We start from the raw sequence: 24,533 nt of genomic DNA on the forward strand, positions 1-24,533 counted from the left end.
CAGCCAAATGGAGACCCACAATGAGGCCCAGTTCGAACCCTGCCAGGTGCTGATACCTCTTTCTCAGACGAGTACACTGCATCTTCCCTTGCTGCACATTGATCGCTCATCTGACACTCGTCGCGCTCGCTCTGTGTATCGGGCCTTGTGACAACACGAAACATAAACAACGCTAAAGCACTCTGGTGGCAATCACACCTGTGATGGAGAACTACAGCTCTGATCACTTACATACCTTCTGATGGTGTGTACGTGTACGAAGTTATATTGACATCCCACCATATATTCTGAGTACTCATTTTTTTTTTGTCAGCCAGTGCACTTTTTTAAAATATATGTGAGATGAAGTGCCTTAGTTGCTTCACATTGTATAACAACCGGTAACCTCCTGGAGTGGAATCAGTGAGAATTCTGTCAATGTTAATGCATCATTAAAAATCAGTCCATAAGATATTTGGATTAAAATGTGTCTGAACGACAACTGTTTACATTCGAATTTGATCCACCGTCAGTCTTTCCTTACACAGTTGTTCCACATTAAACCATCAAATAATGTAAGACGAGGTACATAATACGAGTAATGGCTTGGTTCAAATGACTCTGAGCACTATGGGACTTAACATCTGAGGTCATCAGTCCCCTTAGAACTTCTATCTATATCCGAATCCCGCTCCAGCTACTGCCGGGTCTGGGTGCTGACGAGTCCTCTCCATTTGGCTCGGTCCTCCCACCACTTTTCTTCCTCCACTTGCTGCCAGGTCACACCTCTCCTTTCAACAGATATTCTCACTCCCATTTTCCACCGTGTTCTTGGGCGCCCTCTAGGTCTTTTTCCATCCATCTTTAGTTCTTCCATGATTTTGGGGAGTCTCTGCCCATGCATCCTCTTAACATGTGCCCGTACCATCTTAATCTCTTTCTTTCAATTTCTTCTCTCATACTTTCTTGTTTGAGGTCCTTTCCAATCTCTACATTCCTTACTCTGTCCATTCTTGTTTTTCCCTTAACTGCTCTGAGAAATTTCATTTCCACTGCTTGCAGTCTGCTCCAATCCCTTTGTCATTGTCCATGTTTCTCCACCATAGGTGACAATAGGGATGTAATATTTCTTATACATAAGGAGTTTTGCTCTTTCTGAAACTTTATTATTCCAAATCAGATGTTTTATTGTTTGGTAGAAATTGCCTCCCTTCTGTAACCTCCTATTAATTTCGTTAGTTATTCTTCCATCCCTAGATATTTCACTCTCTAAATAAGTGAAACTTTCTACCACTTTGAGGGGTTCTCCATTAAAGGTAATATTTCCGTTGATTCCTTTCTCTCTTCCAAATACCATTACTTAACTCTTATCTTTATTTTAATCCAACCATTTCATTATTTCCTTCCACGAGTCAAGCTGTAACTGTACATCTACCTCTTTATCACTCCATATTACCATATCATCTGCAAAAATCATCTTCTTGTCTTTTTCTTTTACTATATCTTTAACTGCCCTATTCATTCCCTCCATCACAACATTAAAAAGCACAGGAGATAGAACACTTCCTTGCTTAAGTCCTTGTCTTATTTCGAAGTATTCAGAGTTCCCCAATGGTATTCTAATTCTACAATTGTGGCCTCTGTACATTGTCTTTATAACATTAATGTAGAACTTAGAACTACTTAAACCTAACCAACCTAAGGACATCACACACATCCATGCCCGAGGCAAGATTCGAATCTGCGACCGTAGCGGTCGCACGGTTCCGGACTGAAGCGCCTAGAACCGCTCGGCCACTCCGGCTGGCGATCGCTTTGTTGTCAGATGTATTACTGATCAATCTGTCAATCGCAACCTGTAGAATTCAAGTTCCTTTGAAATATTGCTGTTGGCATAAAGGAAACTAATTATTGAAAAGTATGAATGCTAAGACGCAGAATAATAGTGTTATTGTTATCATCATCATCATCATCATCATCATCATCAGGCTGTGAAATAAAGTAGTGTAAGAGGTCTTCTTGTAGTTTTCACTCTGAAACCCCTCCCGACTGATCCCAAAAACGTTGCTGTGAACGAAGATAATATTACGACACTATCTGGACATTGCTCAGGGTACAAATACGTTTGATAACAGTAGGAAGTGAAACATCATGTCATTATTACTTGTATACAACATTTCGTTGACAGCGAAGACATGAAGAAAAGCTCCGTATATCGTTTTACTAAGTCGTGTAATTAAATAGCTGAACTAATTACCACTGAAAACATTATTGGCCAGGAACGGTTAAAAACAGTTCGTGACAGGAATGTGTCAAAGAAAGAATGAGCCACAGCGTTACGAATGGAAATGTCCATCATTCGTAATGAGTCTGACATGTAAACGAAGGGAAGTCATGAGTCGTGTAACGGAAAGGATCTATGACAATGATCCTGTCGATTATGGATCCACAGACAATAGCCCATACTTTTCCACAGCACAGAAGAGTAGCTGGCTCTACATTGTTCACCTATCCCAGGATCCCAGGGACATTCTCGTGTGACCGTAGAGCATGTACGCGACTCTTCATTTTAAACACGTGTGTTCACCTGTAATTAGGACATTAATACGCACTTCACAAGGAGCAAACACTGTAATTCACCTTCGACGACGTGTCGTTAGCTCTGAGATATTCGCAGATAATTATGTACTGAAATTTCATTGTATTCCTAAGAAACCAGCGGACGTATTTAGCTTTCACGTCTTACGCACTCTGACTGCGATACCACATAATCGCGTGTCAGAGTCAGTGTGTTTAACACGTGCAGTCACACTGGATAATGTTGTCAGCTGTTGAACTAATACATTATACTCGAACTCGAAGAATCCATATTTTTCTGCGAAGGATGGCAACCTACGATGCAATATGCAAAAGATGGATGATCGACAGGTTTTTTTTATGTTTTTAAGTGTGCGGGTGGGCAACTGTGTGCTTCTGAAGTTCTACTTTTGTCCAACGCTGTAATTTAACCCTCTACTGAGGGCGATGTGTCTAGAAAGAATATGGAAGTATTTGTATATCAGTATGAAGTAGGAAACATTTCGTAACGACTTGCAAACTTCTATTTATTTGGTCACAAATTGGGTTTCTGCGTATTATTTTTATCGATAGGTGGCAACTGAATGTCGTAAACATACACTCCTGGAAATTGAAATAAGAACACCCTGAATTCATTGTCCCAGGAAGGGGAAACTTTATTGACACATTCCTGGGGTCAGATACATCACATGATCACACTGACAGAACCACAGGCACATAGACACAGGCAACAGAGCATGCACAATGTCGCCACTAGTACAGTGTATATCCACCTTTCGCAGCAATGCAGGCTGCTATTCTCCCATGGAGACGATCGTAGAGATGTTGGATGTAGTCCTGTGGAACGGCTTGCCATGCCATTTCCACCTGGCGCCTCAGTTGGACCAGCGTTCGTGCTGGACGTGCAGACCGCGTGAGACGACGCTTCATCCAGTCCCAAACATGCTCAATGGGGGACAGATCCGGAGATCTTGCTGGCCAGGGTAGTTGACTTACACCTTCTAGAGCACGTTGGGTGTCACGGGATATATGCGGACGTGCATTGTCCTGTTGGAATAGCAAGTTCCCTTACCGGTCTAGGAATGGTAGAACGATGGGTTCGATGACGGTTTGGATGTACCGTGCACTATTCAGTGTCCCCTCGACGATCACCAGAGGTGTACGGCTAGTGTAGGAGATCGCTCCCCACACCATGATGCCGGGTGTTGGCCCTGTGTGCCTCGGTCGTATGCAGTCCTGATTGTGGCGCTCACCTGCACGGCGCCAAACACGCATACGACCATCATTGGCACCAAGGCAGAAGCGACTCTCATCGCTGAAGACGACACGTCTCCATTCGTCCCTCCATTCACGCCTGTCGCGACACCACTGGAGGCGGGCTGCACGATGTTGGGGCGTGAGCGGAAGACGGCCTAACGGTGTGCGGGACCGTAGCCCAGCTTCATGGAGACGGTTGCGAATGGTCCTCGCCGATACCCCAGGAGCAACAGTATCCCTAATTTGCTGGGAAGTGGCTGTGCGGTCCCCTACGGTCTTAGGGTGCATCCGTGCGTCGATGCGGTCCGGTCCCAGGTCGACAGGCACGTGCACCTTCCGCCGACCACTGGCGACAACATCGATGTACTGTGGAGACCTCACGCCCCACGTGTTGAGCAATTCGGCGGTACGTCCACCCGGCCTCCCGCACGTCCACTTTACGCCCTCGCTCAAAGTCCGTCAACTGCACATACGGTTCACGTCCACGCTGTCGCGGCATGCTACCAGTGTTACAGACTGCGATGGAACTCCGTATGCCACGGCAAACTGGCTGACACTGACGGCGGCGGTGCACAAATGCTGCGCAGCTAGCGCCATTCGACGGCCAACACCGCGGTTCCTGGTGTGTCCGCTGTGCCGTGCGTGTGATCATTGCTTGTACAGCCCTCTCACAGTGTCCGGAGCAAGTATGGTGGGTCTGACACACCGGTGTCAATGTGTTCTTTTTTCCATTTCCAGGAGTGTAGATGAAATGATGAGCTACGTAGTTATTCTGTATGCAAAATATACAAAAAATTTGACATGTAGATTGTTTACATAGGAGAGTGTTACTTTTCTATGTCACGCAGAAATAGTTACAGTATCTAGAACGGGAAGCTAAATTTTTTGTATGGAGATGCGTTTGACAACAGAGCAAAATAAAGTTTTATTTACAATTTTAATCAAGTATTTGCAGCTTAAACTTAATTTAAGAGATGGGGGAAATAGGATTTGACCATTTAATACTATGCTTGTAATCATGTGTTGTTGATTTCCGGTATTTCCAATGGGGTCATCTTTCTGCTTTCATAACATAATCTGAAACTTCGCATTCTACGTCGTACGAGTGGTTGATCGGCAAAGTTTAAATCTTTCTTAATCTCTAGTTTTTCTCATGTTCAGATTACCTGTCACAGCTCTGCCTGGCTGAACAATACATACTTTTCCAAAGTGCTTGCATGTGATTTTAGACACAACACTCTGTGCCAAGGAGGGCAGTTTGTCTCACACCTGTACACCTGAATTTTACTGTTCCAGCAGCATATTAAAATTTTTTTTCTGTAGTAAAGAGAAACTGCAACTCTTTCATCACTGTTAGTACACTAAACTCACCTCACAAGAGACATTAAAGAAAGACAAGCGTACAATAATGGCATTTGTAGATTTGGAGAACCCTTTTGACAGAGTTGACTTGAACACTCTCTGAAGGGTATTTTGAAGGTAGCAGGGACAAAATTTCGGCAGAGAAAGTTTATCTAGAATCTGTACAGATGCCAGACTGCAGCTGTAAGAGTCAAGGGATAAGAAAGGTAGGGTGTGGTGAGAAGAGCGTAAGACACGGCTGTAGCTTCTCCCCAATGTTCTTCGATTTGCACACTGAGCAAGCAGTGAATGTAGCCAAGAGAAATTTTGGAAATAGAATTAAATTTCAGGCAAAAAAATTAAAAAAAATTATGTATGCGCACGAGAAGAGACCAAACAGCGAGGTCACCGCTCTCATCTAGGAAGGATGTGGAAGGAAGTCGGCCGTGCCCTGTCAAAGGAACCATCCCGGCATTTGCCTGAAGCGATTTAGGGAAATCACGGAAAACCTAAATCAGGATGGCCGGACGCAGGATTGACCCGCTGTTCTCCCGAATGTGAGCCCAGTGTGCAAATCACTGCGCGACCTCGCTCGGTCTAGAACGGGAGATGAATGGAATGGTTGGTGTCCAGAAAAGGACTTATAAGGTAAACATCAACAAAACTAAAACAAGGATAATGAAACGCAGTCGAATTTCTCTAGTCGATGCTGAGGGGATTATATTACTGAAGAAGATACTGAAAGTAGTAGATGCAGTTTTGCCAACTGGGCAGCAAAACAAGTGGCGCTGGCAGAAGTGGAGAGGATATAAAATGCAGACTGACAATAGCAAGAAAAGAATTTCAGTAAAGGAGAAATTCATTAATGTCGAAAACAAATTTATAGGTGATAGGAATTCTTTTCCGAATGTACTTTTGCTTATTGTAGCCTTGTGCGGACTAGAAAAGTGGGCAATAAACAGTTCAGACGAGAAGAGGATAGAAGCTTTCGAAATGTAGTGCTACAGAAAAATAACTACTGAGGAGATGCTAAGTCTAACTGCGCAGAAATGAAATTTATGGCACAGCTTGACTAAAAGAAGGGATCGAGTAAGACATGTCATGACATGCATCTAGAAACACTCAGTTTGATAATGAAGGGAAGTGTGTTGGTTGCAGTAATTACGAAGAGATGAAGGGGTTTGCACGGGATAGACTGGCGTGGAGAGCTGCATCAAACCAGTCTTCGGAGTGAAAACCACAATAAATACAAACATATTTATTATATATTTAAATTATTTTCCAGATTTCCCTCCCCTCCCTCCTCCCCCCTCCAACACACACACACACACACACACACACACACACACACACACACACACACACACACACACACACACACACACACACACGCACTACTCGTCTTGTACGTAAGACTATTTCACTTCACTAGGTCACCACACAGAAAGATGTTCAAATTACATAGGACGATAAACTACGAAATATAGGAGTACTAATACGAATATTTGATAGATGAGACAAAATCGCGCCTCGTCGAGCCACACCACACGCCTACTCTGCACTTTATGTTGTTTGGTTTACTGAAGAAATGCAGCTCGATATTCCACTGCAAGCAAGGGTCTTTTGCGTAACAACGTCCACTGCATAAAGCTTCCTACGCAGTGTTCGTTCGGAAACTGGTTGGGATGGGCCTGCATTAGCTGACAGCAGCAGTTCTTGTCAGGTTAGAAAGCGATCGTCATTGGCAAAGACTGAGACTAGCCTCCGGTGCTTGTCGGTTAGACCTTCTTACGACCACTGGTCTTACGCCATGTTACATGGCTGCGAGTGATAAAACATTCCTGTCCTCCTTGACACACAAACAAATCGGGGAATTACATTCACGTTGTGGCCATTGGCATGCCAAACACGATAGCTCCGTTTTGTCATTGTGTCATGACTCCAGCTCTATCCATCTTGCTGCGCTGATTCCGTAAAACTGGCTACCACAGACACACAACTTACATCGGCGGGGAGGGGAAGAGGAGGAGCGAGAGAGTCACAGGACTGACTAGTATCAGTTCTACAGCACTCTGAATTATTAGTGCACTCGATTAATGGGGTGGTTGAGTTCACACGTCGCATCATGGATTGTCGCACTCTTCTCTTCCGACGGCGCCGCCTCTCCGAATAGCGTCACAGGCGTCGTGAACACGCTGTTGAAGGGCCTGCACACCAGGAACCAGTGCAACCTACACATTGCTTTACAGAAGCCCCCTGAGGCAAAAATGCGGTGGTTGAGGTGCCGACGAACAGTAATGCGGAAGCGGGGTGTGCTCCGTCATGCAGAAACCACATAAACTGTCGTATTGCCAAACATTCTCAAGCAGCCCAGCCAGAGTACACCGCAGGAGGTCCAGGTAGCTACCTCGGTCGAGGCGTTGTTGAATAATAACCAGTCCAAGTATTTGGTCGCCAAGAATTCCTGTCCACATATTGATGCTGAACTGATGCTGATAGGACGCCTCAACCATTCTCCGAAGACTGTCTGTAGCTCACAAATGACGATTATGCAGATTAATGATGTCAGTTCTAGTTGCTTCATCGGTACAGGGGCTGATGACAGGAGCCGCATAATTGTGATGCTCTGGCAGAAACCATCGACAGAATCCTTCCCGTAGAGAGAAATCTGCTGCTGATAATCGTTGAACTCGTTGCAGGTGATAGGGATACTAACTCTTGTCATGCAGGATACGCATAATCGTACTTTGGCTTAGACCGTGGTGGCGCGCCACTTGCCTCGAGCTTGTACCATGAATCGTCTTAATATCCTGTAGATCCTGGTCCTACAAATCTGGTGTACGCACAGTCCACCGCCTCCCCTGCACGTTCTTCTGTCTCAAAGGACCCACGATCACATAAACGCTCAAAAATAGCTTGAAATATTTGATGTGGTTGGTTCCTATGAGGTGCTTGTTTTGGTATAGCAATCCTGCCTCTCAGTCGTTCCCATCTGCTTGGTCATACACAAAAAACACCATCTCTGCTTGTTCCCTTCATGAATATGGACCATTCTGCTGCTTACAGTACGCTCCGTCAGTCACATAGCCTGCAACACACAAGGAACACACGGCATGTGGTCAGAGGAGCTTTCATATGATCAGATGAAATTTCATTCGTCAGTGCCATGTACCGTGCAATGACACATTTCCGGACTCATGTTCATAGGACCTTTTTTCCTCCTTTTGCAGGCAGGAATACGAGCCTGCAGTTTTTCGGCTTTATTAATGTTCACGCTGTATAACTACAGCCTATCCACTTCCCTTTCTTAATTCTCTAAATTGCCGATACGACTAAGGGATTCAGAAGAATGCATGTTTTATTTGTCCTTGTCGCAGTTTTCTTCACAGTAGTGCCCACTTTGAAGATGCGAGAGGGAGCCTGTTTTACCTCAAGAATATTTTAGCCAAGATGATATCATTACTAAGCCGTACAGAAGAACTGAGTGTAATCGAGAAAAATAACTGTTACAGTTTCTCTCTCTCTCTCTCTCAGCTGTTCGCAGTACCCAACGTAGCAAGGTCGGGTTGGTTAACTTTACAAAGCAAGATCAGTCAGTCATCCTGACTCTTGACCCTGTCCCTGCTGGTCCCCACTTGAGGAACCACAGGTTTGTGTGACCTCTCTACAGATAACCCCCCGATACGACTATGCGTATCGTAGAGGCACACAAGCAACCCTGTCTCGGGAAGATTCACCGTCCGTCTGTCAGACTTAGGGAAACATAATAAATTAGCCATATTGTGGACAGGAACCATGTTGACAGAAACAATTTATAATCTGCGCTTACTGAGTTCAACACAAGATTTTTCAAAGAAGTAACCGGTTTCTACCAATATCAACCAACTTCAGATGATGATGATAAGCAGCGGAGTATTTCAGTGTTGCATGAAAGCAAGAATTGACAGCTTGATTGCTTACATGTAACACGGCAGTATGCAGCTGCTTTTCGTCATGATCTGAAGAGGGACTATATCAGCTGAAATTGGCTATTTTTCCCAGTGCCAAAAAATAAAAAACTTAAAAGAATTCTAGGACTAGGCTGATTGTCGTTTCCCTAAGTCTACATTTTCATACGTTCTCTGCGAACCACTGTGAGAGTGTCCGCCCCTGGTAGCTGAGCGGTCAGCGCGACGGAATGTCATGCCTAACGGCCCGGGTTCGATTCCCGGCTGGGTCGGGGATTTTCTCCGCTCAGGGACTGGGTGTTGTCTTGTCCTTATCATCATTTCATCCCCATCGACATGCAAGTCGCCGCAGTGGCATCAACTCGAAAGACTTGCACCAGGCGAACGGTCTATCCGACGGGTGGCCCTAGCCACACGGCATTTTCATTTACTGTGAGAGAGTACATAACATCGAAAGAAAATATTACTGGTTCTTCCTGTTTCAACTGCGCACAGAATTCTGGAAGAAAGCCTGCTGCAATTCCTTCGTATATGCTGTCATTCGCGTAATCTTGTCTTGGCTAATGTCACTCTACGCGAGGGATCTGAAATACATTTTTAGCTTCTTCAACTTGCACTAATTCTTGAATCATTGTAAGTAGGCTTTCGTCGGGTAATCGGAGTCTATCTTCAACCGTCTTTTAATTCAGATTTTTTCATGTCTCTGTGAAACTCTTCCTTGAGGCAAACTAACGTGTGGCTTTTTTGCATGAGGCTCTCCATGTAGCACCGAGCGAGGTAGCGCAGTGGTTAGCACACTGGACTCGCATTTGGGAGGACGACGGTTCAATCCCGCGTCCAGCTATCCTGATTTAGGTTTTCCGTGATTTCCCTAAATCGCTCCAGGCAATGGTTCCTTTGAAATGGCACAGCCGACTTCCTTCCCCGTCCTTCCCTAATCCGATGAGACCGATGACATCGCAGTTTGGTCTCTTCCCCCAAATAACTCAACCCAACATACAAAACTATTTCAAAAGTTGTGGTTAACGACCCTATTAGATACCAAATAGGCTAGTATGGTATTCTGTTTATGGATATGTATTGACAGGGACTGCAAAACACGAAGAATAGCCAGTACTCCAGCAGCGACAGAGTAGCGCTGTCGTATGATGGTGACAGTCAACGCGCTGAGCGGCGATACACAAGACGGGACTAGTCGGACATAGGGAGACGTGGCGAAAATATGTTTACCGATGTAAGTGCTATAAGACATTGGAGCTGGCAGTGTACGCATCTCTGTCTTTTTCCTTACACGCCGCGCTGCGGAACACAACTTGTGCACGCACGCCTTCTGAAGTAACAGACACGATGTTGATAATGTGCTCCGAAGCTTTTCTTGTACAATCGTCCTGTTAACTGCGGTGGATCTCTCTGTCAATCTTCGGTACTACGACTTTCATTTGCTTAGGCATATGTAATGAGACTGCAAGTGTAATGAAGTTGCCAGTGAGGCAGTTCGATGGTATGCTGAAACATATCCGGCACGAGTAGGGAGGAATCCTTCTGCAGACACGTTTCGAGCTCTAGTAGAAACACCAGTGAAGTAGGCCTGTGTGAAATCTAATCAATACCTTTGCGCTGGATATGGTACACATAAATAAACACACCAGTACGAGGATGAACGCTAGGAAGCTACAAATCTGACACTGCACTCTGTATGGCATTCTGAAACACTCAAACATCTATGCCGAACTGTACTGCCAAACACTGTTGGACCTTCGTTTTTTTTTTTTTTTTTTTTTTTAGGCGTAATAAACGAGAGAACGCACACCATTTTCTTCCGAGCGAACTGCCTGTCCTGCTCGACGACATTTATTTAAGAACACGGCAAGTGATGTGGATACAAGAGGATGGTGGACCCAGAGGTGCCACTGCACTGCATCTGTGCGCCAAGCAGCACGTGATCGACAGGAAGACATACGGATGTTGAATGGCCAGCTAGGTCGCAATATCTGTCTGTCCTCGACTTCTATTTCTGTGTTGTCCGCCCCGATAGCTGCGTGGTTAGCGTGACGGATTGCCGTCCTACGTGCCCGGGTTCGATTCCCGGCTGGGTCGGAGATTTTCTCAGGGACTGGGTGTTGTGTTGTCTTCATCATCATTTCATCCCCATCCGGCGCGCATGTCGCTCAATGTGGCGTCTAATGTAATAAGACCTGCAGCAAGGCGGCTGGACCTGCCCCGTAAGGGGCCTCCCGGCCAATGATGCCAAACGCTCATTTCCGTGTTACGGTAAAGAGTATGGTGGACCCAGAACAATGTCAAAACCGTTGCGAGATGAAAAATCGCATCAAGCTGACTTTCTCTGGACTTTTTGGGCCATACGATGTACAGCTTGCTACAGCTAGCATCCGTGCCAGACTGGAATGGTGCAGACACACACACACACACACACACACACACACACACACACACACACACACACACACACACACACAACACGGTTTGTTTGAACAACTACAGTAAGGGACTGAATCAATGAAATAGTGATTAACTTTGGTTTCCTCTTTTACTGTTTTCCTTTTTTACTGTGATTTACCTAACTTTAAGAAGACTTTAGGATTTTTTGCTGTATTGTTACTACTGTAGATCACGTGTCCATAACGAAGATACATTACTAAAATAGTAAAAAAGCTCGTTGTTGATTATGGAATGCAAATCAGAACGCGATATTAAATTACTCTGTATTGAGGAAATGTTTGAAGACGATCAATTTGGTTTTACGAAAGGTAAATGCACCAGAGAGGCAGTTCTGATTTTGCTATTGATAATGGAACCAAGATTAAAGGAAACTCAAGACACGCTCATAGGGTTTGTCGACCTGGAAAAAGCGTTCGACAATGTAAAATGGTGCAAGATGTTTGAAATTATGAGGAAAATAGGGTAAGCTATATGGAGAGTTGGGTAATATACAACATCTGCAAGAGCCAAGATGGAATAATAAGAGTGTAAGACCAAGAACGAAGTGCTCGGACTAAAAAGGATGTAAGACACGGATATAGGTTTTCGCCATTACTGTTCAAACTGCACATCGAAGAAGCAATGATGGAAATAAAAGAAACGTTCAAGAGTGGAGTTAAAATTCAAGATGAAAGGATATCAGTGATAAGATTCGCTGATGACGTTGCTATTGTCAGTGAAAGTGAAGAAATATCACAGGATTTGCTGAATGGAATGGACAGTCCAGTGAGTACAGAATATGCACTGAGAATACACCGAAGAAAGACGAAAGTAATGAGAAGTGGCAGAAATACATCAGGGTTGGGGATCACGCAGTAGATGAAGTTAAGAAATTCTGCTACCTGGGCAGCAAAATAAACCATGACGGATGGAGCGAGGAGGATCTACAAAAGCAGACTATCATTGGCAAAAAGAGCATTCCTGGCCTAGAGTAGTCTACTAGTATCAGACATAGGCCTTAATTTGGGGAAGAAATTTCTGAGATTTTACGTTTGGAACACATCACTTTATTGTGGTAGTGAAACGGGGACTGTGGGAAAACTAGAACAGAAGAAAGAAAATTAAATGACCGTGTGGCATTGTTGGCCGCGAGGCCCACGCCGGGGAAGGTCTGCCGCCGGGTGCAAGTCTTATTTCAGGTGACGCCAAACTGGGCTACTTGCGCGTTGGTGGTGGTGGTGGTGGTGGTGGTGGTGATTATAACGATAACGGCGGGTGGCACACGACAGCCGTGCAGGTTCGAATCCTGCCTCGGTCACGGATGTGTGTGATGTCCTTAGTTTAGTTGGGTTTAATTAGTTCTAAGTTCTAGGCGACTGATGACCTCAGAAGTTAAGTCGCATAGTGCTCAGAGCCATTTGAACCATTTGATAACACAACACCAGTCCACGGGCAGAGAAAATCTCCAACCCGGCTGGGAATCGTTACCACTCAGCTAAGCAAGCAGACAGATTATAGGTAACTGCATCATCTGCATAAGTGTAAGGTTACTATTAATACACATTTTCGTGGAGCATATCTTCTTCTTCTGTTGATAACTACCTACCCAACATAAAATCCTATGTCCTTCCTAGCAAGAAACCCTCAGGCCAGTCACAGATATCGTTTAATGCCACATGTAACTGTAAATTTGTTAGTAAAAATTTGATTTTGTGGTACAAAGTCAATTGCTTTTCGGTAGTCAGTAAATACTGAATCCAATTGATTGCCTTGTTCCATGGTTTTCAGGACGTGAGATAAGTGCGAGTTAGATTCCGCATGACCGATGTTTCCGGAACTCGTGCTGGTTGGCATGGAGGAGAGCAACTGTCAAATTTCAGTGTTAATTTGATGAGACCACTATCGCCTTCACAGATATCTGCTGATGAAATATTGCTACAGCTCCAATAAACTACACGTAGACGTCTGTGGCTTTTTGATTTCAAATTTTACTTTGCATCCTCAAAACCTTCAACGCAATGTATACTGAAGTTTCTGACTCGTAGTTACGAAGACTAAAACTAAGAGCATCATGTTAAATTTTGTTGCAATCACTCTTTTCGCAAAATTGTCACAGCTGATTATTCTTTATGATAAACGTATGAAAAATTCACCTATTCTGCTATACTAAAAAAATGTTTGTGCATTGTTACAGACGCTGCACTTGGAAACTTCGCTTTCCTTGCTGGTCCTTTGTAAGTACAGACGCTGTTTTTCTCTTTCTTTTTTATTCCTGCGGGCCGCGTTGCTTTTACAGCTTCATCCCGTTGAGGCCCGCCGCTCGCCCGCCAGAGCTGTTGCCCCTGCGAGAAGGCCGCCGCTTTATATATTGATTCCGGGCGCGCGGCCCCGATATGTGAGGTCCCTCTGCCGCTATGCTGCCATCTCCGCCCAGAGATTCGATCTTGGAAACAGCCAGAGTCCGCCCATTTCCGTTCCGTAATTGCATCACATCCAGGAGTCTGGACGTGTGCCAACCGGAGCTAATGTCACTCTGTTAAATTACGCCGCAGAACTGATTTCATCGTCAAGGCTTACATTCGATTGTGTGACGTTACCGATCCCGAGAGACAGAGACAGACAAACAGAGATAGAGAGAGAGAGAGAGAGAGAGAGAGAGAGAGAGAGAGAGAGAGAGAGACCGAGCGAGCACAGCGGTGAAAAATACTAGTCTCCTAACTGACATGAATGTGGTTCCAATTATCATCCCTTCACGCTGGTTTCAATGTAATTCTACTCGAATAATAAGAGACGAATATCGGTGTAATATTATTTTCATTGACTTCTGTTGCTGTTGTGTGATATCCTGACAGAAACGTCGATTTTGAAGACGCAAGTTTTCAACCTTCTTTACTGGTACACGTATATCGCACAAGACACTATCAATCTAAGGACAGCCGGCCGGAGTGGCCGAGCGGTTCTAGGCGCTTCAGTCTGGAACCGCGCGACCGCTACGGTCGCAGGTTCGAATCCTGCCTCGGGCATGGATGTGTGTGATGTCCTTAGGTTAGTTAGGTTTAAGTAGTTCTCAGTGCTAGGGGACTGATGACCTCAGTTCTAGGGGACTGATGACCTCAGCTATTAAGTCCCATATTGCTCAGAGCCATTTTTAATCTAAGGACAATTATTGTTCTACAGGGTTTTTCAGATAATGTTTTTCTTCTGTAATTTACAAAATAAGTGAAAGGAATACTTACTGCCGGCCACTGTGGCCGAGCGGTTCTAGGCGCTTCCGTCCGGAACCGCGCTGCTGCTACGGTCGCAGGTTCAAATCCTGCCTCGGGCATGGCTGTATGTGATGTCCTTAGGTTGGTTAGATTTAAGTAGTCCTACGTCTAGGGGACTGTTGACTTCAAATGTTAAGTCCCATAGTGCTTAGAGCCATTTGAACCATTTTTTTAATTCTTACTTAGATAGGTAAACGAAAGGGTGAAAAGATATCAACGATAAGATTCGCTGATGACATTGCTATCCTCGATAGAAGGTGAAGAAGAATTACAGGATCTGTCAAATGGAATTAACGGTCTAATGGATACAGAATATGAACTGAGAGTAAGCGAAAGAAAGATGAAAGTAATGAGATATAGCATAAATGAGAATAAAGAGAAACGCAAAATCAGAACTGGAAGTTAAGGAATTCTGCTGCCTTGGAAGCAAAATAACGCCCGATGGACGAAGCGAGGAGAACATAAGAAACAGACTAGCACAGTCAAAAAAGGCATTACTGGGCAAGAGAATTCTGCTGGTATCAAACATAAGCCTTAATTTGAGGAAGCAATTTCTGAGGACGTACATGTGCAGTACAGCATCGTATGGCAGTAAACCATGGACCAGGGAAAACCGGAACAGAAGAGAATCGAGGAGGTTGAGGTGTGGTGCTACAGAAGAATGTTGAAAATCTGGTAGACTGAGAAGGTAAGGAAACAGGAGTCTCCAAAGAATCGGCAGAGAAAGGAACACGTGGAAGAGACAGACAAGAAGTAAGGACAGGTTTATAGGACACGTGCTAAGACATCAGGGAATAACTTCCATGATACTAGATGAAGAGGATAATAACTGTAAAGGCAGACAGAGATTTGAATCCACACAACAAATAATTGAGGTTGTACGTTGCAAGTGCCACTCGGAGATAAAGTGGTTGGCACAGGAGAGGAAATCGTAGTGGGCCGTATCTAGCCAATCAGAAGACTGATGTACCAAAAAAAATTATATTTCTTACGTAGAACATTATTTTTGTCTGTCACTTAGATGGTGTACTTAAGCCAGCTGTGTATAAATGAAATTAAGTAAAATTTCTATCAGTTTTAGTTAGGGATCTAGAAACTTCCAAAGTTTTGGCCGCCGAGGCAACATGCTGTACGTAAATAATTTGCCTGTGTTATAGAGTGACGAGCTTCCTCTGTGATCTTTTCGAAGTCATGGCCGGTTACATTGTAGAACGTATCCTTACACTGCAGTATAAAAGGCAGGTCCGAATGCGCAAACGGGGTTAGTTCTACCACGGAAACTAGCGGAGAATAAACAAAGCATACACGCCCAGCAAGTACTGTGGTGTGTTGATGCTGTTGGCGAACGCTTCTTCGTTTAAAATAAATAAAAAGAATGAATTTTCTCACTGCAGTGGAGTATGCTGTGATTTGAAAACTTCCTAGCTGATAAACATAAGGTGTCAGGCCAGGCCTCAAACCTGGAACCTTTTCCTTTCACCGACAACTGCTCTAAAGACGGAGATATTAAGCCACAACTCACGACCCGTCCTCCCAACTTTATTTCCACCAGTACCTTTCGCCCACTTTCGAAATTTACAAATCAAACAAGACAGCAAATGACCGTCACCAGCGACATTGCAACTTCCAAGCTACGCTAAGTTTTATGGTGAGTTTCACCAGAAGGTATTAAGTAAGACAGTAGAGTCTAGTCTACATATATACTCCGCCAGCCACCAAGCAGTATGTGGCGGGGGGCACAATTCGCGCCAAAGTCATGTTTGCCCCCTCTGTTCCACTCGCAGATCGCGAGAGGGAAAAACGACTCTCTGAACGCCTCAGTTCGAGCTCTATTTTCCCTTATCTTTGAATGGTGGTCATTCCGCGATTTGAAAGTTGGTGGTAATAACATATGCCCTACATCCTCGGCGAAAATCGGATTTCGGAATTTAGTGAGCAGCCCCTTCCGTTTAGCGCGTCGTCTATCTGCAAGTGTGTCCCACTTTAAACTTTCTATGAGATCTGTAGCGCTCTCGCGATACCTAAATGTACCAGTCACGAATCTTTCCCCTCTTCTTTGGACCTTCTCAATCTCTTGAATCAGACCCAACTGGTAAAGGTGCCATACAGACGAACAATACTGGACGAACTAACGTATTGCAAGCAATTTCCTTTGCTGAAAGACTGCATCGCTTCAGGATTCTACCAATAAACGGCAGTGAAGAGTTCGCCTTGCCCGTTACTTGTGTAATCTGAACATTCTATTTGAGATCATTTCGAATAGTCACACCCAGATACTTGACGGATGTTACCGCTTCCAAAAACTGGGCATTTATTTTGTACTCGTACATTAGTGGGGATTTTCGCCTTGTTATACGCAGTAGGTTACACTGACTAATATTGAGAGATAACTGCCAGTCATTACACCACGCATTTATTTTCTGCAAGTCCTCATTGATTTGATCACAACTTTGGTGTGATACTACTTTCCTGGAGACTACAGCATCATCGGCAAACAGTCTAATGCTGCTGTCAGTACCATCAACCAGATCTTTTATGTAAATCGTAAAAAGCAACGGACCTGTTACGCTGCCCTGGGGCACACCTGAAGTTACGCTTGTTTCTGTTGAAGTCTCCCCATCCAGGACGACATTCTGCTCTGTGCCTTTCAGTCGTTGCTAAATGCTCCTCATGTGTGATACTGGTCTCCTCACACTGTTCGTACCGAAGTTCTCTTATGAGTGAATATTTATCGAACATGCACACTACACTCGCCGGACAAAACAAACTATCAAACGGGTGAATGTACAGTTTGCTGAAGATATATTCATAGCAAGCAGAAAGATAACTCTTAGATGCTACAACGGCTGCTATGGTTGGTCGCAAAGCGTTTCCGTGCCATAGTGTGTGATAGGTCGGGTTGCTCCATAATGTATGGACTACGAGTATTACTCATACTGATGCCTCCTGAACCAGAAGATTCATTTGAGCATGGCTCTGCTAGAGGTGCCACAATCTTGCCTTCTCCCAGCTGTTTAGAGCAAGGCTTGAAGTTTTAACTTACACTGGCTGACAAAAAATGTGACGTACTCAGAAAGGGAGGAGGACACAAAATTAAATTTAATGGATTGAGACGATATGTGGATGTACTCCATGGATTATAACGTTGTGTCAGATGTACCAAGAACTTCGCAGTATGAACTCATTTAGCAGTATTAAACTGCACAATCTCTGAAGTCTCAAGGCTTCCCACACCGCAACGCCAGGAGTAACACCGCTGTGCATCTCTACACACACTAATCATTGCTACGGGTGAAGAAACGAGAAGTTGAAACGTTCCTTCCTCTCGTTCTTGCAGGTGCCTTAGTGTCGCTCGAAGTCTCACCTCGCACCAGCGGGCGGAATCGACGGGCTCTTAGCGATGTGTGACACGTGACATAAAATTTAAAACGTGTGCAGGTAATGTTCGCAAATCTGGTTCTTAGAAGAAACTTTCCACTTCATCATTTCAGTAACTGCTCACACTGATAAGTACTTCCAAAAATGGATATAATTTCCTATGCGTTTTTTTTTTTGCATTTTCAAACGTAGCTTGTAAATATTCATAAAAAACGGGCAGCTAATTTAAATATGTTTCGTGGTGACTCGTCTAAAGAGGGAATATGGCACTTCCGTAAAGGTGCAACTTTTTTTTACTTTTGCTGGAGTGCTGCACACATACATTCCTCGTTGCACTATATGCGTATCCAAATTATATGAGAACGACTGTCTAATAATTCGACACGGATAATGATTATACTTTATTTGTACCCGAGGCCAGGAAGATATAATAAAAGATATTTGCCAAAGTTGTTTCCCTGCAGCCTCTTGGGACATTGTTGACGATGCTACACAACGAACGTACACTGCGGTGACAAAAGTCACGGCCTACCTCCTATTATCGTGTCGGGCCTCCTTTTGCCTGTCGTAGTGCAACAACTCGACATGGCATGGACTCCATAAGTTGTTAGAAGACCGCTACAGAAATGTTGACCCTGTCGCTATAGCCATCCATAACTGCGGAAGTGTTCCAGATGCAGGATTTTGTGCACGAACTGACTTCTCGATTATGTTCCAGGTGGAGCAATCTGGGTGACCAAATCATTCACTCAAACTGTCCACAGTGTTCTTCAGTCCAGTCGCGAACAGTTGTGGCTCAGTGACATGGCGCACTGTCGTTCATAACAAGCCCATCGTTGTTTGAGAAGTCCATGTATGGCTGCAAATGGTCTCAATTCAGTTGGACAGAGGACCCAGTACATTCCATGTACACACAACCCAAACCATTTGGGATCCATCACCAGCTTGCACGGTGCGTTGTTGACAACACGGGTCCATGGCTTTGTGGGATCTGCGTGAAACTCAAACCCCACAATCAGCTCTTGCCCACCTAAATCGGGACTCATTTGACCAGGCCACGGTTTTCCAGTCATTTAGAGTCCAATCGATATGGCCACGAGCCCAGGAGAGGCACTGCAGGATTGTCGTGCTGTTAGCAAATGCACTCACATCGGTCGTCTGGTGACATAGACCATTAACATCAAATTTCGCCGCACTGCCCTAACGGATACGTTATTCGTCCACCCCCGTCGATTTCTGCCGTTATTTCACGCAATGTTGCTTGTCTGTTTATCGCTGACAACTTTACGCCAAGTCCGGTGCTCTCGGTCGTTAAGTAAAGACCGTCAGCCATGTTCATTGCTACAGGTAAAAGGCTCTGAGCACTATGGGACTTAACTTCTGAGAGGTCATCAATCCCCTAGAACTTAGAACTACTTAAAGTTAACTAAGATAAGGACATCACACACATCCATGCCCGAGGCAGGATTCGAACCTGCGACCGTAGCGGTCTCGCGGTTCCAGACTGAAGCGCCTAGAACCGCTTGGCCACAACGGTCAGCTGTGGTATTCTCGGCAGGCTCTTGACACTGTGGATATCGGAATACTGAATGCTCTAACGATTTCCGAAGTGGATTGTCCCATGCGTTTAGCTCCAACTGCCAATCGCGTTCAAACTATGTTTATTCCCGTCGCGTGAGCATAATCACGTCGGAAACCTTTCATATGAATCACCTGGGTTCAAATGGCAGATCCGCCAATGAACTTTCCTTTTATATCTCATGTAAGCGATCCTATCGCCGTATGCATATGTGCATATCGGTATCCATTGACTGTTCACCACAGTGTATTTTTCTTGTTAAGTGAAAGCGAAATGTTGCCCATCAATACACATCAAACAAATCAATTGAAACGAAGTACTGCTGTTTGACAGTCTTGCAGTGTTTTCAGCAGCAATAGGTACTGAAGTTCATAGAGAGTATCGCAACCTATTGTGATCAACGAATACTAAAGAGCCAGTTCAGCTGTATATTTTTTAAGGTTACCATATACCTGTATTCCTTTGCAATAAGAAGCATCGATTGCTGATTGCACGGTTGAAGTATTCGTCACGAACCTGAGTTACACCATCATTTTCTGATTACCAGGACACCGTACAGGCTCACACTTAAAATGCAATTTCAGCATTGCATAACCTCTTACATTCAGGACTAAAAGTGCCTTTCCGCTGCAGAACTATTGATATATTTCTCTTTCTTTTTCCTCCAGTAACGTAACCTACTCCTAATGACAGCACAACTTCCGCATGTTCCCGTGTTGGCCTACTTTATAAGTACTACCTAGTACTTCATGCTCTGTCATAACTGCAGTCTCCATAGGTGACCTGGACAGTAAGTTATAACTCTTGTCCCTATACCTTCCTTAAATCAACACAGAAAGTGACGCATTATGCGTCAGCGAAACACGTCAGTTTACAAGACTGATTACTTTGTTACGTATCTGTCTAGCTGGTCACGATCCGAAATAGGAACCAAGCGTTTCGTATTGCTCTTTTAGGAGACCTATTCGAACACACATTACAAACTGGTAAAGATTCGATTTACCACAACCTCTCCCTTCCTCATTCTCCTTTCCTCAACGGCAGTCTTATTAAAACTGTGCTTCATATACATATCTAAGTCTGCGAGGAAGGGGGGAAAGTTGGGCAGGAAGGTAGGAGGGTGCATTTCTCTTCTTGTTTTGCTACAATTTAACATCTAAGTTATTAGTTATGGAGTAATTAACTTAGTCCAACGAGGAGTGCGACAGAAACATAATACAACAAAACTTCATCTACATGGGACTGATGGGTCACGTAGAGTTTCATCTTGAGCATGGGCACTAGCGTAGGAGTGCCATTATCTTTCATCGCAGTTCAGTGACGTCTGTTAGTGCATGAATTGTGTGACTGGATTCCCTTGGCGCCATATCACATGCAGTGAATTCGTCAAAACAGACATAAGTGTGCCGATTGGCAACAAATCGTCTTTTACTATGTTTCATCATGTAGCGAAGAATCGGCATTGAGACTGCACATTAAAAAGCTGTACCAATTAGTTTTGAGTTAAATAATATGTGAGGAGAAACATCTAAAGATATAACAATAGAAGAAAGGATTTTGTAAAGTCGGAACACGCTTAAAAGTCTATCGAGCAGGATTTAATAAGAATTTTGTGAGAAGAGTCGCAATCAGCAAGTCGCTTTGAGCAAGAGACCAAGCGACCAAAACAAACGACAACTACAACTAACATTAAAAGTGCCACGCAAATGTATTGTTTATTTCTTAGCATACGCAATCCAAAGTATAATCAGCATATTAGGTAGCTGTTTTATTCGGTTCAAATGGTTCTGAGCACTATGCGACTTAACTTGTGAGGTCATCAGTCGCCTAGAACTTAGAACTAATTAAACCTAACTAACCTAAAGACACCACACACATCCATGCCCGAGGCAGGATTCGAACCTGCGATCGAAGCGGTCGCTCGGTTCCAGACTGCAGCGCCCAGAACCGCACGGCCACTCCGGCCGGTGCTGTTTTATTCCAGGACAAATGAATGTATTTGTATTACTTTTTTCCTGAACTGCCGAAAAGAGCTGCATTTGTAGGCAGGTACCATTATACGTCAGCCTTCATTGTTATTAGTTTTCATGTGACTTTTATGTCCATGCACAACATTTTATAATTATCAGAACTACCTGATGACTGTGTTGATTATTACAGCAAATATCAATAAATAAATGCAAAAATAAGATGACTATTTAGTTTGGTGTCCCGAGAGAAATTGCATCTTATGGTAGCATGGATCGGCTATAGAAATTATTATTTTTGGCATGTAATGTTATACGTCTGATTGTTTTTTGTAACGTTATGTATCCCCTGTTGACTAAAATTCGTTTTCAGAATAAATTTTCACTCTGCCACAGAGTGTGTCCCGATTTGCAGTTTCCTGGCAAATCAAAAGTATGTGCCGGACCGGGAGTCGAAGCTGAGACTTTTGCTTTTCGCTGGCAAGTGCTTTACGGACTGGACTATCTAAACACGACCCACGACCCGCCCACACAGCTCTATTTTCGTTTCTTTACGATTCATTCATTTTACTGCAACAGTGTGTAGGTGACGAGAGAATGTAATTGGGATACCTTAAACTAGCAAATCGACGAACCTGCAGTATGAATTTCTTAAACAAGAATTAAACCTGCAAAATTATTTATTAATAGGTGCATGATGTGCTGCTGATTCACACTGTACACATAGGTATAAACACAACAACAATCAATCAATCTTGTGTTGTCTGAGTAAGAGCTGCATCGTTCTGAACAGCCCTGTAAGCGGATAACCAGTAAATAAAAAAAATTGAAATTTTTTCTAACAGACAAGGATAAAGAACATTGAAATATAGTGTTTTGTGAGACCAGAAGTTCAAATTGTATCTTCCGTTGTTATGCCAGAAATCTTAACTCTTGGACTCTGATAAGCACGTTTGGGTTTGGCGAGGGACTGTAAGTGAATGCAGAGTTGTGAGCTTGCAGCAGCCACCGGAAGACTCATACCATCCAATATTGTGCTTCAAAGGCCAACGGCCTTGCCGCAGTGGTAACACCGGTTCCCGTCAGATCACTGAAGTTCAGCGCTGCAGGAGAGGACTAGCACTTGGATGGGTGACCATCTGCCGAGCGTTGTTGGCGAGCGGAGTGCTCTCAACCCTTGTGAGACAAACGGAGGAGCTGCGTGATAGAGAAGTAGCGGCTCCGGCCTCGTAAACTGACATATGGCCGATAGAGCGGTGTGCTGACCACATAGCTCTCCATATCCGCCGGCCGGGTTGGCCGAGCGGTTTCAGGTGCTACATTGTGGAACAGCGCGACCGTTACGTCGCATGTTCGAATCCTGCCTCGGATATGGATGTGTGTGATGTCCTTAGGTTAGTTAGGTTTACGTAGTTCTAAGTTCTATGGGACTGACGACCTCAGAAGTTAAGTCCCATAGTGCTCAGAGCCATTTGAACCAATTCTCCATATCCGCATCCAGTGATTCCTGTGGTCTGAGGATGACACGGCGGCCGGTCGGTACCGTTGGGCCTTCCAATGCCTGTTCGGACGGAGTTTAGTTTAGTTTTATTGTACGCAGAAGTCTCCATGAAGTTTGCGTATTTTGCAAGGTGACCAAAATGTTTCAAATGGCTCTAAGCACTGTGGGACGTAACATATGAGGTCATTAGTCCCCTAGACTTAAAACTAACCTAAGGACATCACACACATCCGTGCCCGAGGCAGGATTCGAACCTGAAACCGTAGCAGCAGCGCGGTTCTGGACTGAAGCGCCTACAACCGCTCGGCCACAGCGGTCGGCGCAAGGTGACCAGGCCGGTATTTCCCTCTCGCTGTATGTCACTTCAGAAATGTTAGCTCTGTCGTCAAATGGGCATGTGCCCGTGTCCCTCTAGGGGCGAATCTGGGGTTCAGCTCTCTCATCGGGGCCACACCCTTTTCTGCAAGCAACGGGATCGTTCAGTGGTTTTTATTTCTCAGCCTGTATCTCTTTTTTTCATGACACGTCATACAAACTTAGCACAGTAGAATTTTTGCAGTAGTTAAAGTTACTGTCCTTGTGTGTGTTGCATTGTATCGTTGAGTATTTTGCTGCGTCGGAAAGCCACAGCTGATAAAGTAAACAGGGTATCGAACACCTTTAGGGCTGAAATTATGCAACGGTCCTAAGCAGTGTATTTTAAGATGAGGGACCAATGGCTGTAAATGAAGACTTTAAATGACACAAGTTACATTACGTGGGGAGGTATGTAAGCACATCTAATGAACTTCGGCATCTGAATGTTTCTACGACACAGCACCACCCCTGTATTACACTACTTAAAAATTAAAATCAACGGAATCTAAACGCGAATGACAAAAGTGTTTGGCCCTGAGCATTGAGATTGAAATTGATATGCTGTATTCTACTCCAGTATTACTCATATTATTTGAAATTAATAAAAGTGATCAAAGGAATGCTATCGAATTGATTACAGATGACATACAAGATTACGATTTATTTATTTCCAAAAGACGTGACTGACATGGGAGGTAGCTCAACATAACGCAGTGATTGCATTCATGTTCTTGTTTAATAAAACGAAGTGTGTACTGATGTACGGTTGGCCAAATTGGAAAGAGAGTAGAAAATTTACTGTTACTCTGACTTCAGTCATGGATAATGGGTTATGACTGTAACTAATTCGTTTGACATTCGTTTGACAGTGATTAAGAACTGCTAATCAGAAAGCTACCACAATATCCTTAAATCAAACAGCGACTACTGCTGTGATAGAGGCAG

General features: G+C 44.2%; 1 protein-coding gene across 2 annotated transcripts in view; it reads left to right on the forward strand.

Moving 5' to 3' along the window:
- LOC126365992 (protein GDAP2 homolog) overlaps positions 1–24,533 on the forward strand; it is a 929,669-nt gene that overhangs the window by 467,096 nt on the left and 438,040 nt on the right. Inside the window, exon 6 of one of the 2 annotated variants that reach the window (XM_050008813.1) lies at positions 13,735–13,774. The exons of the other annotated variant lie outside the window; for it this stretch is intronic. The gene's annotated coding sequence lies outside the window, so the exon portion shown is untranslated. The remainder of the gene's footprint in view (positions 1–13,734; positions 13,775–24,533) is intronic. 2 annotated transcript variants of the gene reach the window in all.

Source organism: Schistocerca gregaria, chromosome 4, assembly GCF_023897955.1.
Source record: "Schistocerca gregaria isolate iqSchGreg1 chromosome 4, iqSchGreg1.2, whole genome shotgun sequence".
Taxonomy (NCBI): domain Eukaryota; kingdom Metazoa; phylum Arthropoda; class Insecta; order Orthoptera; family Acrididae; genus Schistocerca; species Schistocerca gregaria.